The sequence below is a fragment of the Scyliorhinus canicula genome, chromosome 4 (genome assembly GCF_902713615.1).
Source record: "Scyliorhinus canicula chromosome 4, sScyCan1.1, whole genome shotgun sequence".
In the NCBI taxonomy this organism is placed as follows: Eukaryota; Metazoa; Chordata; class Chondrichthyes; order Carcharhiniformes; family Scyliorhinidae; genus Scyliorhinus; species Scyliorhinus canicula.
The window spans coordinates 18,344,542-18,363,069 of record NC_052149.1 but is presented as its reverse complement, the minus strand read 5'-3'; the positions used below and the strand labels follow the sequence as shown (position 1 = coordinate 18,363,069).

Here is an 18,528-nt window from a genome sequence, read left to right as displayed (position 1 = left end):
AACATGCTGGCAACGCAGCCCGCAGGGTCCTGAGCCGCGCATCCTCCTCCATCTTTTTGACAGGCAAGATCGGGTACGTCGTCGAAGAACATCCTGGCAGCGCGGGCTGTGACGACTTGAGCGTGTGTGTGTGTATATATATATATATATAAAACCTCCGCCATCTTTGTTGCAGGTAAAAGGGGCGACCTGAAAGGAGATGGGGCCTCATCTGCTCCTCAGGATATTGAGCCAGATGCAAATTACTAGACACCTTTCTGCAATGGTGGGAAACGCTTACCTGCAGTAGATGGGCTTCATGTATTTAAAAGTAGCACAGGCAGAAGTAGACCCAATAACCCCAAAGCCTCTGCTGGTTTCCTGATTTTGTTGTAGACCACAAATGAGTCCGGACCACCGAGTAGATCAGTGTATTTCAAACTTTTTTTCCAGGGCCTCACTTTTGCCAACTGGCTGATCTTCGGGACCCACTTGATGGCTGGCGCAGACCTGATGGGCCAAAGGGCCTCTTTCTGTGTTGTAAAACTAGATGACTATGAAAGTAGAAATACAGTATATTCAAAGTGCAGAGCGCCACGAGGTTGACGTCAATGTTTGAATTATGAAAAAAAAAGATTTACATTTTTCGAGCACCTTCACAAGTACCTGAGTACGAAGCAGTTTGCAACCAATGAAGTACAGCCATTGCTGTAATGCCAATTTATGCACAGCAAGATCCGTCACACAGCAATGTGAAAAAGACGAGATAGTCTGTTTTTTGTGATGTTGATTGAGGGGTAAATGTTAGTTAGGACATCAGGGATCTTATTCAATGTAGTCCCATGAAATCTTTTACATCCACATGAGAGGTAGAGCCTCCATGTCACGTGCTAATTGAAAAATGGCATTTCCTGCAGGGCAGTGCCCCTGCTCTACTCCACTGGGGTGTTGGCCTAGATGTGGAGGTGAACCCACAACCATCTGATGTAGAGACAAGAGGGTTACTCACTGAGCCACGACTAATACAGAGGAAAAACTGCAGAAATGTAGGGTTAGTAGCTCTTAATCTTAAAGATAATCTTGCAGGAGAAGATGCAGTATGCTAATAAATGACTGGGGAAGATGAATCCAGAATATTACTGTAAATTAAACTGTGAGAGTAAGACAAAGGCGATACGGGTTTAAACTCGGAAAAGCTGCTTTTGGGATTGATATCAATATTGTTTGAATTTACGATGATTGATGCTTTTTTGGGATGGCGGGCGGGTGCAGACAAAGGCAGCGAGTATCCATAAAATTCTGAGGGTTTTCCTTCGTAGCTTTCATAGAATTTACAGTGCAGAAGGTGGCCATTCGGCCCGTCGAGTCTGCACCGGCCCTTGGAAAGTTGTTGTGAAAGAGTCCAAGTGTGAATGTTCTGTGCTAGGTTTAATCTGGTCCCTATCGTACAGTTTAAATCTTTCAATACATAAGTCAAATTTCAGTGAATTTTTCTGCGGGTGAAGATTGACTCCCAGACCCAGAAACAAAGAAGACAGTTTTCTCCAAACCCTATTGTCCCTAACAGTATTTGAATGGATGCGTAAAATCTCCAATCTGGTGTTTGGCTTCCCAAAAGCTCCTTCCAACGAGAGGACCGAGAGAGAGAGAGTGTATAAGCGGAAGGCTTGCAGGGTTGGGGGTCTGTGCTAGCTTCTCTACAGTAATGGGAACTGAGTTTCTTGGTGGATGAACCTGAACAGCTACTCAATTTAAGTTTAGTTGATTGAAAGCTTTCAATTCAGTGAAGAGTCTGATTGATTGGTGATAAGCTGATGGCCTGTCACTCTGCTTCACTCTTGCCCGCGTGATGGTTCTAAATTGCTGTTGGGTTGTCTGTCAACCTGCCAGTCCACTCTGCTTCTCACTCCTGGGCCATGCATTCTCCTGTATCTCCCCTCACAAAATCCATTTTTGTGGAACTTTTTCTGTTTGCCTTACTGATCTTACCCAGGAGTTAGGATACATATGTTAATTTCAGGGTGTGCCGTGACCCTTTTAACACCTCACAACTGTGGTGATATGCATCACTGTAAATACACAAGGGGTTAATGTAAATACATGTAGACTAGCTAGACACTAGAGGGAGCACCAGAGACATGACACACAGACACTCACCCAATAGAACAGTAAGATAGGACACGACCAATGTGCATTCACGAAACACACAGAGGTGACACTACCACAGGGGGGCATTTCACCAACCCATACATAAAGGACACAACACACATCATCTTCCTCTTTCCAGTGGAGACACTCAGTGAGTAGAGACACAGGGTTGATTCAATATCACACCCACCACGTGGATTGTAGCAGACTGGCTTGTCAGTCTGAGTAGCTATAAGAGGATTAACAGTAGAGTCGAACCCGAGTAGGAGAATTGTAAATAGTTGAATAAACGTGTTGAAGTTATCTCCACATCTGAACCTTCCTTTGTCAGAGTGAACATCAAGGAAGCCGCTTATGGTACGCCAAGAGCATAACAAGACAGCGACCCCCACTTTGAAAAAGCCTGGAGTAGATTAAAGAAAGCTTGGTTTATTGCAACACACTAGTATTCAGCCAGCTCTGATCTGTCGGTACCGTACCCGGCTGACTTTATACGGAACTTAATCATGAATGATTTAGGGCTCCTTGTATTTGGCAAAATTCATGGGGAGATTGATTGCTCCAATTCCGTAGGTCTCTGGGTTACCTGAAAAGGAAAAACTAGTAAAACTCAGAAATGAACGCAGAGTGAGCGCACAGCTCTCACAGTCAATGTTGTGGCAATCACGTGCCCTTCACCTGCCCTTGCTTTACGCGCGAGTCACTTCAGTCATAACATTAGGAAAAAAGCTACACAGATGGAATGTGGGAACTCTGCACATGGACCGCACTCAGACCGCATGTTGCTCTCTGGGTCGCAAGGTGCCCACCACTGAGGCTTGTATAGAACCACAGAACCATGGAATACCTACAGTGCAGAAGGAGGCCGTTCGGCCTATCGAGTGTGCACCAACCCTCTGAAAGAGCACCCGACCTAACCTGCACATCCCAAGCACTCAGGGGCAATTTAGCATGGCCAATCCACCTAACATCTTTGGAATTGAAACCAGGTCCCTGGCACTGTGAGGCAGCAATGCTAACCACTGCGCTACCGTGCTGCCCTATTATTAAACATAATATGTTTATTGGTAACCCATAACTATACACATATCCAACTTCCGATGGCCATGAGCTAAGCGGCTGCACAATCTGTCTGCAAACTCGTTTTTGGACCTTTGGAAGGATTTGAACTGTGTCCGTTTAGGGATTTTGAAACCATCGATTCAAGGTTACCAGCTGCACTTGCGATTACTGGAACTCAGTAGAAATTCAAGTTAAAACTTGTCAGGTGCAAATAAGAATTGTTTTATTTGTCTTCTATTGATTACAACTTGAAAGTCATTTAAAAGGCAATTTGTAGACAATTTGAAGCTTTCAAAGAATTACAGGAATTATCTTCTTAGACAAACAGCTCGAAACATAACTTTTAAAAGTCAAAGTCTGAAAATGAAATATGAATAGAGAGACGGTGAATAGTTCAGATCAAAGTATAGATGCCTAAAACTCTTTCTCTCTCTTTCTAACCTAACCTAACTCTCTCTAAAATGGCGGCAAACTCATCTATGGTTATACTATTTCATATCTGCCTTAAGCGATCTGATCACACCCCAATATAATCCTAATTGGTTTGGGTTAGACTCAAACACATTTGATTTGATGGCAAGCTGTCCATCTTCAATATGTAACATTACTTCTAATTGTTGCCTGTCTGCCTACTTGTGCATTTTAAAGAATGCAATATTGTGCTTTATCAAAGCCAGCAAAAACTGGTCTAATGCTGACCTGACTACTGCAACAATGGAGACCTCATGCTGTCTCATCATGCCATGCTGGACATGACTCCGAAAATATAATTCAAACTGTCCATTTCAATCTAGTAAAGTAAATTATGCTGCTTTTATAAAATTGTTGTAATGAGAATGTTGGAATCAAATATATATATATTTGATTCAATGTTCTAATTGTCCATTTATTAAAAACAAGGCAACATAGTCTAAAATGTTTCAGCTTGTATAGGTCATGGGATGTATTTCACCCTAATCTCGAACGGCGTGAGAACAGTAGAACCTTCACTCCTGCCACTTTGTTGCCATGGATTCAGCCCTTGTCCTTGGAGAAATGTAATGAAAAGTGTTTGTCTTATCAGACTTCTGTGTTACTTTAAAATTATGACAATGAGTTTGCAAAATATGTGTTTTCTTTCATTTTTAAAACTGGAAATTAATATTTATGCTTAAACAGCTATTTTTAACCTATATTAGGTGTATTAGAAATACCTGGCTTCTACAACCTTTCTAACGCAATGAATGGGCACCCAACCCAAAAAAACACACTAACCTGACCCTCGCCAATAGTTCAGCCAGTTGGGATGTCGGCGGGCTACCAGCCGTGACGCAAAGGGAATAATAATAGACAACTCCAGCATTGTGTTATGGGAGAGGCGTTTTCAGAACCCCAAAATGTATCATGGAGTTCAACCAACCTCCCCCTTTAATGTATTGTTGCTTTTGAAGCACACGGCTTGTTTCCAGCTGTGGCATTACAATTATGGACTTGTGGGTTTTTAAACACAAAACAATGTTTATTCCATGAACTCAACTTAACCTTTCAAATAAACATGGGATCCCTTAACACCCCTTACTTCGAAGATAACCCTGAAAATAATACAACACTAAATAATCCTTCCGTTGTTCCTTTAAACATCCAAGAGACTTAACACCTTTAAACAGAAACACATCAGGTTAAAGACATTACTATTATGAGTTTAAATCACCCAAATGATTCAGAGATAGTCTTTCATGGCAGAGATCACAGCATATCCAGCTCACTGCAAACACAGACACACCCAAGCTCTTTTCCTCAAAACTGAAACCAAAAGCAGAAGTGAGCTCAGCTCAGCTCCCCCCACCCTCTGACATCACTTCAGTAATATGAGCTGCTGCATTTCTTAAAGGTACATTGCTTAAACATCCATTTCTTAAAGGTACTCTCACATGACAATTGAAATCAGTGGACCCGGGTGGCAGCACAAAACCAAACATGGCGGACCTTGCTGAGTCGTCACCGTCATCCCGCGGAGAGGCTGGTGGAATTATTCTTGCAGTGGAACTCCAAAAGCACAGAAAAGCAATGAAGGAAGACTTGTTGTCAGCAATGGAGTGGGCTGTCGAGGCTGTGGTGGCCCCCCTACATGGATCGATGGACAGAATGGAGCGACAGCGATCCGAGAAATGTAGAAAGAGGTCATGGAGCAGGACAAACAAATTGTCTCGCTGGAGGCCAAAATAACGATGTTGGCAGCGGCCCAAAAAATCCTGAAGTCCAGAGTTGATGACCATCAGAACCTCCGGATCGTCGGGCTATCAGAGGGCACAGAAGGTAAGAGCTCAACCGAGTACATCTCAAAGATGCTCTTGAAGCTGGTCAGTGAGCGGGGCTCTACTAAATCCCACGAGGTTGACCAGGCCCACAGGTCACTCCGTCAGAAGCCATGACCCGTAGAACCACCGTGGACGGTGATTGTCAGATTCCACAGATTCCAAGACAAGGAGCATATCCTATATTGGGCAGCACAGTAGCACAATTGATTAGCAGTGTGGCTTCACAGCGTCAGGGTACCAGGTTCGATTCCCTGCTGGGTCACTGTCTGTGCGGAATCTGCACGTTCTCCCCATGTGTGCGTGGGTTTCCTCCAGGTGCTCCGGTTTCCTCCCACAGTCCAAAGACGTGCAGGATAGGTGGATTGGCTATGATAAATTGCCCTTAGTGACCAAAAAAGATTAGGAGGGGCTATTGGGTTACGGGGATAGGGTGGAAATGAGGGCTTGAGTGGGTCGGTGCAGACTTGATGAGCCAAATGGCCTCCTTCTGCATTGTATGTTCTATGGGCGCAGACCAAGCGGACCTGTGACTGGGAGGGACACTCCATTCATGTCTACCAGGACATTGAGGCTGATCCGGCTAAATACCGAGCGGAATTTAATAAAGCTTAAGACGGCACTTTTCAAAAGTGAAGTATGATTCAGCATGCTGTCCCTGGTGAAACGTTGGGTCACTGATAAGAACAGGGACCATTTCTTTAGCACGCAGGAGGAGCCAAACGACTTTGTACAAAAGAATGGACTGGGAAAGAACTAAGTGGAGGTCTGCGAGGCCATGGATGTTTTCCATGCTGCTGTTTTTTTTTTTTTGTTTCCTTTATCAAATCGGGAATTTACACATGTATTTATTCTGATATCTTTCTTCTAGATTTTGTTGGTTTTTGCTGTTTGAGACTATAGGGCTGGACCATACGGATATCGGGGTCATTCCATCTGAGCGAAGGGGGGTCTAGTACTCCTCTTTGGGTTTCTAGGTTATTCCTTTGCCAACACAAACAACTTTAAATGTGGAGAGGGGATACTAGGCTGTTGGGGATCGAATGGGTCGGGATTGTAGTGATCTCTGTATATCAATAAACATGATCAATGTATGTAAAACTGGTGCAGTCAATTCAACACTAGATATCTCACTATCAGATGGCATAAGAAAGACTTTCCTGCTATTTCTGAGAGAGTGTGCTTCAGGAGAGTGAACAGACAAGACACAGAACCGCTAGAGAGAGAAATTAGAAGTTATTTCATTATTACATTGTACAGTTAGTTATCTTTACTATATTTCATTTATTTTACTAGTTGGGTATTAAGTACAAAGGACTCACTGTAGCCACCTGAGTTGGCCACTTCCCCATACAAAATGGAGAAACACAAAGACAGCAGGGAAAAATGGGCAGTCTAACCAAACAAGCAGTTTTGCAGAGTTCCTGTGTATTCTGCCTGCAAAGAAAGCAGACAGCACTGAAACGAGCAGTTATACATATTGATGAGCGATCCCCGGGAACAATAGCTACAACAATTAGCTACATTTAAGACACTCAATAGCAAGTCAGACTCCTCGGCGTCAACGGGAGTCCGAAACAAAGGAGACAAACAAGCCAGAAAGAAGGCAACACGGTAGCCTTGTGGATAGCACAATCGCTTCACAGCTCCAGGGTCCCAGGTTCGATTCCGGCTTGGGTCACTGTCTGTGTGGAGTCTGCACATCCTCCCCGTGTGTGTGTGGGTTTCCTCCGGGTGCTCCGGTTTCCTCCCACAGTCCAAAGATGTGCGGGTTAGGTGGATTGGCCATGATAAATTGCCCTTAGTATCCAAAATTGCCCTTAGTGTTGGGGGGGGGGGGGGTTACTGGGTAATGGGAATAGGGTGGAGGTGTTGACCTTGGATAGGGGGTAGGGTGCTCTTTCCAAGAGCCGGTGCAGACTCGATGGGCCGAATGGCCTCCTTCTGCACTGTAAATTCTATGTAAAAAAAAAAAACCGCCCAGGGATTGAGAAACAGCCCCAGTATTGGGGAATTCAAACCAATCGATTGGTATGGGATCCAATCGATTGGAAGTAAGCTCGGGGTCCGCCCAAAAGGGCACGAAGCCCCTGGGACCTATAAAAGACAGGTCCCAAGTTCAGTTCACTCTCTTAGCCGGCCCTCCCAGCAGAACACCTTAGCAGCTCTCGAAGAACTTGACCGTAAGGAGGAGAGGCCTGGCCAACTGCTGCACCATCAAGTAAGTGTCCAGTCAACGCACGCTACGAGATAGATGCTCCTGACCCCTTAGTCCGTACCAGCTGGAAGCCTGCAGACTCAGGGTCGAGCAAGAGGCCATTGTTCTCTGACCCAGCGGGTTCCCTTATCCAGATAAGTATTGCCCTGTTAATGGTAGGAATGGCCTAGTCTTTTAGTATTGTATGCACGAGTAGCGATTAACTGTGTATTAATAAACGTTTTTGATTTGAACCTTACTAATTAGTGTATTGAGTCATTGATCTGAACTTGAACTTGAACCTCGTGGCGGTATCATAAGGATACCTGGCGACTCTAGAGCTAAGTAATAAAACAGCCAATTGAGTGTAAAGCGCACTCACCAGAACGAGCAACATCACAAATATTTATATTACTCAATAACTTAGTTAATCTTTACAAGAAGACTATTGTTCATTTCATCAACTCGGCTGGTTCGAAGAGTAATATACTATATTACACAGGGTAATATAACAGGGGTTATTGTGCATTGTTTCAGGGCTGCCAATCTACCTCCGGTATAGAAGTGATTAACCGCTATCTAGTTTCCCTCTGCTCACTATCCCTATGTGTCCTGTAAGATATTATCTCCTCCCTGACCACAGCCTTCAGTTCCTCCCAGGTGTGGAGGGTGATGCCTCCCCATTTTGGTTGTAACTCACGTAGTTGTTGATGGCCAGTGCCACCTTTTCACAAAACACCTTCTTGGCGAGGTGCCATGTGCAACCTGTGCGGAGGTTCCAGTTCACGTTTCGGCCGCTCTTGATCTTCCTCCAAAAACCGTTCTTCGCCAAGGTAGACAAGCTGATCTCGTCATTTGTGTGGATGGGGAAGAACCCCAGGATTCATAGAACCATCCTGCAGAGGGAATACGGTTCAGGAGGTCTGGCACTGACAAACCTCCTGTACCACTATTGGGCAGCAAACATGGAAAGGGGTTGGCTTGGGGAGCCGGACGGGGAGTGGGTGCAGACTTCCCTGCGGGCACTGGTTACTGCCCCACTCCCGTTCTCCCCGGCCAGATTCTCGATCAGCCTGTTGGTGGTAGCATCACTAAGGACCTTGAACCAACTCAGACATCACTTCAAGCTGAGGAACATGTCTGTCTCAGAACCAATCTGTAACAACCGCAGATTCATTCCAGCGGGAATAGACGCTACCATTAAAACCTGTTAGATGGAGGGGATGATGAGGTTTAGGGACATGTACGTGGATGGCAGGTTGGCAAACTGGAGGAACGAACGGAGAAGTCTCAACTCCCGAAAGGGAACAAGTTCAGATACCTCCAGATACGCGACTTTCTCCCTCGTATCCTCAGTTGCCTAAGCACACCTTGCTAGATAGATGGATACCGCAGGATGAGTTGGGAGAAGGAAAGAGCTCAGATATATATGGGTGACTGCTGGAGGAAGTAAGGGCTCCACTGGATGAAACAAGGGAGAGGTGGGAGGAAGAATTGGGCCTTGAGCCAGAGGGAGGAGTCTCGAGCGGGATTCTATACAGAGTGAACTCCACCTCCAGCCTGGTACAACTGAAGGTGGTGCAAAGGGTACACCTGACCAAAGCACTCATGAGTGGACTCTTCCCCTGAGAGGAAAATAAATGTGAGAGATGCCAGAGGTGGCCAGCAAACCACTCCCACATGTTCTACTCCTGCCCAAGACTGGTAGAATTCTGGGCCACCTCCTTCGAAATCCTGTTTGAGGCCATGGGGATTAGGTTGCCGCCATGTCTCCCTGGTGGCGATCTTTGGGGTGTTGGACCGGCCGGAGCTTTTTGAGTGGAGGAGGGTCGACGTCTTGGTCTTCGCCTCCCTGATAGCCCAGCAATGAGTCCTACTTGGGTGGAGATTGGCAGCTCTACCTAGGCCTTCCGACTGGCTGGCGGACCTGGCAGAATTCCTAAAAGTAGAGAAAATCAAATTTGCTGTCAGAGGGTAGAGGGAAGGGTTCATTCCAGGTGGAGGCAGTTCATTGCCATCTTTAAAGGTCTTTTCATGACCAGCAACTGGGAGCGGGGGGAAGAGGCTGTGGGGGGGGGAGGTGGGGTGTGCGGCTTTGTTGACGCTGCTAAACTAGTAACAACAAAATGTTTGCACTGCATTTACCCATTTTATTGATGCTCACAAGTTGTATTGTTGATGTGTTTTGCTATGTTTGAAATGAAAATATATTTTAAAAGAACTATATACACATCCAAGGTACTGCCACACATGGGTGCTGTCCCCATAATGGCTTCTTCCAGGGTCTACTTCACGAACAGTCTACCGTTATATGATTCTGTACGGCACTATGTGGACAGTTCTGTTTCCCCAGTTCCACATTGTTAATAATAATAATCTTTATTAGTGTCACAAGTAGGCTTACAATAACACTGCAATGAAGTTACTGTGAAAACCCCCAGTCGCCACACTCTGGCGCCTGTTTGGGTACAAAGAGGGAGAATTCAGAATGTCCAATTCACAGCACGTCTTTTGGGACTTGTGGGAGGAAACCGGAGCACCCGAAGGAAACCCACGCGGACACAGGGAGAAGTTGCAGACGCCGCACAGACAGCGGCCCAAGCCGGGAATCGAACCTGGGACTCTGCCGCCATGAAGCAACAGTGCTAACCACTGTGCTCCCATGCTGCCCTTGTACTGCAGGAACCTGCATCGATAACTGGCTTTGAAGATGAATTTGGAGCTGTTATCTTGGAGCCTCTTGGAAAGGTTGCAAGCCTTGGCTTTTGAAATGAATTGATTTTAAAGGAAAGTGGGGGTGGTGGGAGATTCTGAATAATTTTCACCTAAACCCGACAAGATCGAGCATCGTTTAACATTCTGCTTGCTTTTACTTTCTAGTGATCCACATTTTACTTTGCTGGTAATAGTGAAGCCGTCAGTGCACATTGTTATTACTGGGCAAAACTGACAGCAACTTCTGACATGCACAGTAAGAGGTGGGAATCTGCAGGTTGCTGTCAGTGCTACCCTGCTCCTCCCACAGACCACGCCGCTGCAGTCTCCAACAATAAAAGCTCCACAAAGATGACTACTGTGGTGAGATCTTGTGCTAATTGTCAATTATTATTGCTGAAAAATCAGGCACAACTTTGTTTTTGACAGCATGGTTAAGTGATAATCACTGCCGATCAACCTCGCTGACTCTCAAAGTTTCACTTCCTCAGAGAAAATTAATGTTGACGTTGCAAAAAAGATTTTTTTTCTCTTTTGCTATTTTATGTCTTTCTCTTAATTCTACATGTACACCCGATGCTTATTTTGCTTCCTGCAGAATGATTTAAGTGCTTTTTGTATTTTCTCCTTTTTACTTCCTGCTCTGTCGTCTGTGTGCCTCAGTGAGGAGTCATCAGGGTGATCGGTTGAAGAACCTCTCTGCTGCTTTACCTGCTCAAAAACACCATTGATTCCCTGTGGAGGGCGAAAATTACAAACAGACACTGGATGAGTGCACAGCCCTGATGATAAACCCACTAAAAATGGGACGTGGGATGAATGGAAAAAGCCACAAGCAGCAAAATCTGGACCTCTGGTTTCAATAGAAAATAAAATCAGGTTGAGTGTAAAATGGAGCAGGTTCAAAGTTAAAATCATCCGCAAAGGGTTTTTAAGAGGAGATCGAAAAACATATGTCTCACTATTGAGGAGGAAACACTATAATTGAATCCTGGATTAATGCCTCGAGTGTGGCAGTTTCATTGAAAATAAGAAAATTAGAACTGGAAGTAGGCAATCTGGCCCCTTAAGCCTGCTCCGCCATTCAATAAGATCATGTCTGATCTTTTTGTGGACTGACTTTCACTTACCCCTGCCCACCTCCCCCCCGCCCCCCCCCCCCCCCCCCCTCACCATAACCTTTAATTCCTTTACTGTTCAAAAATCTATCTATCTTTGTCTTAAAAATGGTTTGTGTGGGGGGTTGCAGGGAAATAGATTAGCTAGCTACCTTTTTAAAAATAAACTCAAAGTACCCAATTCATTCTTATTTCCAATTAAGGGGCAATTTAGCATTGGCCAATCCACCTAGCCTGCACACCTTTGGGTGGTGGGAGTGAGACCCATGTAAACACGGGAAGAATGCGCAAATTCCACGCGGGCAGTGACCCAGAACCGGGAGCGAATCCGGGTCCTTGGTGCCATGAACCAGCAGTGATAACTACTGAGCCACTGTGCCGCCCTGATTACCTGATAGGACTTTTTCACTTTTGGAATTACAGATATCCTTCACGTGTCACGAGGCTATGATCTATCTTGAAGTGGCAGCTTGGCTTAGTTGGTAGAACTCTTGTCTCTGAATCAGAATTTTGGGCATATTGCAATTTGTACCTTTCCCAATCATTTCATCTTGGGTACTCCTCAAAAAAAAACCATGTTTCCTGCAATAGATAAACCTGCATCTTTATATGTGTTGTGTTTAGAATGTTCCTAAGTGTGGTGAATGTATTCACCATAATGTATGCATGATACCATAACCTGTAACCTGTGACCTGGAAGTCGTGATATGAACTGCTTCCAGGTACTGTACTGTAACCCCGGTATGGCTCCGCCTCTGGCTCTGCCAACACCGGTGCCATATATAAGCCGGCCTCTTGTGGGCGGCATTTATCTGTACTACTGACTCTGGCTAGGCAAGTTCATGACTAATAAAGCCTATTGTTCACTCACTCTCTCTGCCTCACGGTGAATTGAAGGTATGTCAATTTATTAGTCATCGACAGCACTATGGAAGCCGCTCTAAAGCCAGACAGGCTCGAACTCAACGCCTGCTCATCCAAAGCCAAGGAAATATTCGAACATTGGCTCCAATGCTTCGAAGCCTACCTCGACTCCTCCACAATGCCTCCCACGGAGACTCTCAAGCTGCGACTCCTCCACGCCCGGGTGAGCCATCGAATCTCCATAATGATAGAGAAAGCGATCATATACGAGGCGGCGGTCGGAACTCTCAAGGCACACTTCGTGAAGCCTATAAATGAGGTATTCGCCAAACATCTCCTCACTACTCGCCGTCAATGCGCCGGGGAATCACTGGACGAGTATCTCGAAACCCTGACTCTACTCGTGAGGAACTGCAGCTATCGAGATGTGACGGTGGAGGAACATATGAACTTACAGATCCGGGACACCTACGTGGCGGGGGTCCGCTCAAGCTATATCAGGCAGCGTCTGCTGGAAAAAGGGACCTCCGACCTGTGGGAAATGTTAAAGCTAGCGACCTCACTAGAGATGGCCAACCAGAACCTCAGCGCGTTCCCCGCGGGCCTGCCGAACCCCTCGTGGACGCCTTCATTGCGACCCCCGTCGGGCCCGACTATGTCGCAGGCCTGTGCTGCGCGTCTGCCAGCCCAGCCCGGGGAACCGCAGTGCTACTTCTGCGGCCAGGGCCAACAACCCCGGCAGTACTGCCCAGCCCGCACATCAACGTGTAGTGATTGTGGGAAAAAGGGGCACTTCGCTAGGGTCAGTCTGGGCCGGCCTAAGGCCCAGAAACCGAAAGCACACCAGGCCCGACCCATGGACTCGCAGCCCCACAGACCCCGCAATGCGGCTGCATGCCTGCCCGGAAAGCCCCCGTCAGATGTGTCACCGGCAGCGTGCGACTTATGGGGGCCGCCATCTTGCTGCCGGCCCCAACACCGACCGACACGTGCGACCGATGGGGGCAGCCATCTTGGTCACCATCTTCACCCCAGCCCGACACGTGCGACTCATGGGGGCCGTCATCTTGGCTGCCGGCCCCAATACCGACCGATGGGGACGGCCATCTTGGTCGCCATCTTCGCCCCAGCTCGACACGTGCAACTCATGGGGGCCGTCATCTTGTTACTCCACTGACCACACAGACTACCCGCAGCTGAGCGCAGTCACCCTCGACCAGTCTTCGTCAAAACAGCTGAAGAACTCCATGATGGTCGTCAGGGTCAACGGGCATAAGACCCCCTGTCTTTTTGACTCCGGGAGCACCCCGACACGGTAAGGCACTGCTCCCTCCACACCTACCCAGCCTCCCAAACAATCTCCCTTGCCTCCAGGTCCCATTCGGTTCAGATCCAGGGGTACTGTATCACCAATCTCGCGATGCATGGCGCAGAGTACACTCGTTGTAAGTTCTACGTCTTCCCCCACCTCTGCGTCCCCTGCTGCTCGGATTAGACTTCCAATGTAACCACCGAAGCCTGATCCTACAGTTCGGCAGACCCTTGCCCCCCTCACGGTATGCAGCCTCGCGACCCTCAAGGTCTCCCCCCATCACTCTTTGCGAACCTCACTCCCAACTGTAAGCCCATCGCCACCAGGAGCAGACAGTACAGTTCGCTGGACATGACGTTTATCAAGTCGGAGGTCCAGCGACTGTTGAGTGAAGGGATCATCGAGGCCAGCAACAGCCCCTGGAGAGCACAAGTGGTGGTTGTCCGGACCGGGGAAAAGAATCGGATGGTTGTGGACTACAGCCAGACAATTAACCGATTCACGCAACTCGATGCATACCCCCTCCCCCACATAGCAGAGATGGTCAACCAGATCGCGCAGTACCGTGTGTCCTCCACGGTCGATCTGAAGTTGGCCAATCACCAGCTCCCAATCCGCCTGGAAGAGCGCCAGTACACTGCCTTTGAAGCAGCCGGCCGACTCTCCACTTCCTCAGTGTCCCCTTCGGCGTCACTAACGGGGTCTCGGTCTTTCAGAGAATGATGGCCCGAATGGTAGACCAGTACGGTTTGCGGGCTACATATCCGTACTTGGACAATGTGACCATCTGCGGCCATGATCAGCAGGACCATGACGCCAACCTTCAGAGGTTCCTCCAGGCCGCCCAATCCCTCAATCTCACATACAACAAAGAAAATTGAGTCTTCCGTACTACCCGACTGGCCATCCTCGGCTATGTCATAGAGAACGGAGTCCTGGGGCCCGGCCCCGACCTTATGCACCCCCTCCCCACAGCCTCAAGGCCCTCAAACGATGCCTGCGGCTGTTCTCATACTACGCCCAGTGGATCCCCAACTATGCGGACAAAGCCCGCCCACTTATTCAAACAACCACATTTCACCTGACGGATGAGGCCCGCTCGGCCTTCAGCCGCATCAAGGCCGATATCACCAAGGCCGCAATGCATGCGGTGGATGAGTCCATCCCTTTTCAGGTAGAGAGCGACGCGTCAGATGTCGTACCGGTCACCACACTCAACCAGGTGGGCAGGCCAGTCGCATTCTTCTCTAGGACCCTCCACGCTTCCGAAATTCGACACCCCTCGGTCGAGAAGGAAGCACAAGCCATAGTGGAAGCCGTGCGGCACTGGAGGCACTACCTAGCCGATAGGAGGTTCACCCTCGCCACTGACCAACGATCGGTAGCCTTCATGTTCGGCAACGCACAACTGGGCAAAATAAAAAATGATAAAATCTTGAGGTGGAGGATCGAACTCTGCACCTACAACTACGATATCAAGTATCGTCCTGGGAAGCTCAACGAGCCCCCAGATTCCCTGTCCCGCGGCACATGCACCAGCGCGCAAGATGACCTCTGCCACCCAGGGGTCACCCAGCTTACCCACTTCATTAAGGCCCGCAATCTGCCCTTCTCCACCAAGGAGGTCAAGGCAATGACCAGGGACTGCCAAGTCTGCACGGAGTGCAAACCGCACTTCTACCGGCCAGACAAGGCCCACCTGGTAAAGGCCTCCCGGCCCTTTCAGCACCTAAGCATTGACTTCAAAGGGCCCCTCCCTTCCACCAACCGGAATATATACTTTCTCACCATCATCGATGAGTACTCCCGCTTCCCCTTCGTCGTCCCCTGCCCCGACATGACCTCAGCCACCGTAATAAAGGCACTGCACAGCATCCTCACACTGTTCGGTTTCCCTGCCTATGTTCACAGTGACCGGGGCACATTGTTCATGAGCGATGAGCTGCGTCAGTACCTGCTCAACAAAGGCATCGCCTCGAGCAGGACTACGAGCTATAACCCGCAGGGAGACGGGCAGGTGGAGAAAGAGAACGTGACGGTATGGAAGGCCGTTCTTCTGGTACTTAGGTCTAGAAGTCTCCCAATCCCCCTCTTGCAGGAGGTCCTGCCTGATGCCCTCCACTCCATCAGATCGCTTCTCTGCACGGCCACGAACGAGACCCCTCACGATCGTTTGTTTATCTTTCCCAGGAAGTCCCTCTCCGGGGTCTCGCTTCCATCTTGGCTGAAAACTCCGGGACCAGTCCCTCTCCGGAGGCACATGAGGAGCCATAAGACCGACCCCCTGGTCGAGAGGGTCCAGCTGCTCCACACTAACCCCCAGTACGCTTACATCGCGCACCAGGACAGACGGCAAGATACGGTCTCCCTATGGGACCTGGCGCCAGCTGGTTCCCCCGCCAACGTGTCCCCCCCACCTCCATCCCCCCCCTCCCCGCCGCCATTCACAGCGCCCCATACGCCCCCCTGGGTCTCCTGTATTGTCCCGCGCTGATACTGCCACCACCATCACCCCCCACCCTACCCCCGCACTCCAACCGTCTCAGACACCCCGGACTGAGGCTCAAGCTCCAGACACAATGCCCCTGGAGTCACCACCTGCGACAACTGTGCCCGCCTCACCGCCAGAGCTGTGGAGGTCGAAGAGAATGATCCGGACTCCAGATAGACTGAATATGTAATGACCCCACGTCACCCCCGCTGGACGTGATTTTTTTAACAGGAGGTGAATGTGGTGAATGTATTCACCATAATGTATGCATGATACCATAACCTGTAACCTGTGACCTGGAAGTGGTGATATGAACTGCTTCCAGGTACTGTACTGTAACCCTGGTATGGCTCCGCCTCTGGCTCCACCCACACCGGGGCCATATATAAGCCGGCCTCTTGTGGGCGGCATTCATCTGTACTACTGACTCTAGTTAGGCAAATTCATGACTAATAAAGCCTATTGTTCACTTGCTCTCTCCGCCTCACGGTGAATTGAAGGTATATCACTAAGCTAATAACTCGAACAGTCTGCCCAGCAGTTCATTGTGGGAAATTCGGAAATTTGAATTTAATAGTTCAAAGATATTGCTGAAAAAAGAGACATCTATCAAAGCTTTTCATCTTGCACTCATCAGGGACACAAGATAAGCCAACAGTAAAGTGATTGACAATTTATACTGCATCAGAAGACAGCGCTGAAGAAAGAGTGCTTAAAACACAGGGGGTGATTTTCCGCCTCTGTTCGGCACAGGCGCAAATCTCATTATGGCGAGAAAGTCTCACAAGAGGGCCAGGATAGGATTTGTGATGGGAAGATCTCAAAATAAGATTTTCCCGCCCCTGTTGGTGAAGTAACCAGATTCACGCCCTGTGGGGGCATGAACCTGATTACCATGAATTGAAATACATTTCAATATTCAAAACCGACTTACGCTGAATTTTCCAGGAACGTCAGATGTTCCCACCCAGACATACTCAACATAATTGGGAAGAGTCAGCATGGTTTTGTGAAGGGTTTAAGTAACACGTGTTGTGGATAGAGGGGAGCCTGCAGACATACTGTACTTGGATTTCCAAAAGGCATTTGATAAGATGCTACATCAAAGGTTATTGCGAAAAGCTTAAGCTCATGGTGTAGGGCGGTAACATATTAGATTATCATAGAATTTACAGTGCAGAAGGAGGCCATTCGGCCCATCGAGTCTGCACCGGCTCTTGGAAAGAGCACCCTACCCAAGGTCAACACCTCCATCCTATCCCTATAACCCCATCCAACACTAAGGCCAATTTTGGACACGAAGGGCAATTTATCATGGCCAATCCACCTAACCTGCACATCTTTGGACTGTGGGAGGAAACCGGAGCACCCGGAGGAAACCCACGCAGACACGGGGAGAACGTGCAGACTCCGTACAGACAGTGACCCAAGCCGGAATCGAACCTGGGACCCTGGCGCTGTGAAGCAATTGTGCTATCCACAATGCTACCATGCTGTCCATTAGTATGTAGAGATTAACTAGCAGGCAGAACACAGGGAGTATGCATAAATGGATCTTGGTCTGATTGGCAGGATGTGACGAGTGAAGTCCCACAGCGGTCAGTGCAGGTATCTCAGCTTTTACAATTCACATCAATGATTTAGATGAGGGAAGCAAAGGCAGGGTAGCTAAATTTGCAAACAACACACAGATTGGTAGGAAAGTATGATGTGAAGAAGGATTTGAGTTTGCAGACAGATATAGATAGGTTGAGTGAGTGAGCAAAAATCGGGCAGATGGAGTATTATGTGGGAAAATATGAAGTTATTCACTTTTGCTTAAATGGAGAAAGACTTGAGAATTCTGCGGTGCAGAGGAATGTAAGTAGTCCTGTATGTGAGTCACAAAAAAGTTAATATGCAGGTATAGCATGTAATCATAGAATTTACAGTGCAGGAGGCCATTCGGCCCGTCGAGTCTGCACCAGCTTTTGGAAAGAGCAGCCTACTTAATCCCACGCCTCCACCCTATCCCCATAACCCAGTAACCCCACCTAACCTTTTTGGACGAAGGGCAATTTATCATGGCCAATCCACCTAACCTGCACATCTTTGGACTGTGGGAAGAAGCCCACGCAGACACGGGGAGAACGTGCAGACTCCGCACAGACTGTGACCCAAGCCGGGAATTGAACCTGGGAGCTCGGGAGTTGTAAGCAAGAAAGTTAATGGAATGCTATCCTTTATTACAAAAGGAATTGAACATAAAAATAAGGATGTTATGCTTCAGTTATACAGGGCATCGATCAGAACACATCTCAAATACTCTGCAATTTTGGTCTCCGTTTTCAAGGAAGGATATAAATTTA

The 18,528-nt window shown here is 47.9% G+C and overlaps 1 protein-coding gene across 1 annotated transcript in view; it reads right to left on the bottom strand.

Moving 5' to 3' along the window:
- The window catches only part of LOC119964389 (volume-regulated anion channel subunit LRRC8C-like), a 145,481-nt gene that overhangs the window by 46,071 nt on the left and 80,882 nt on the right, over positions 1 to 18,528 (bottom strand). The gene's annotated exons all lie outside the window — the stretch shown is intronic.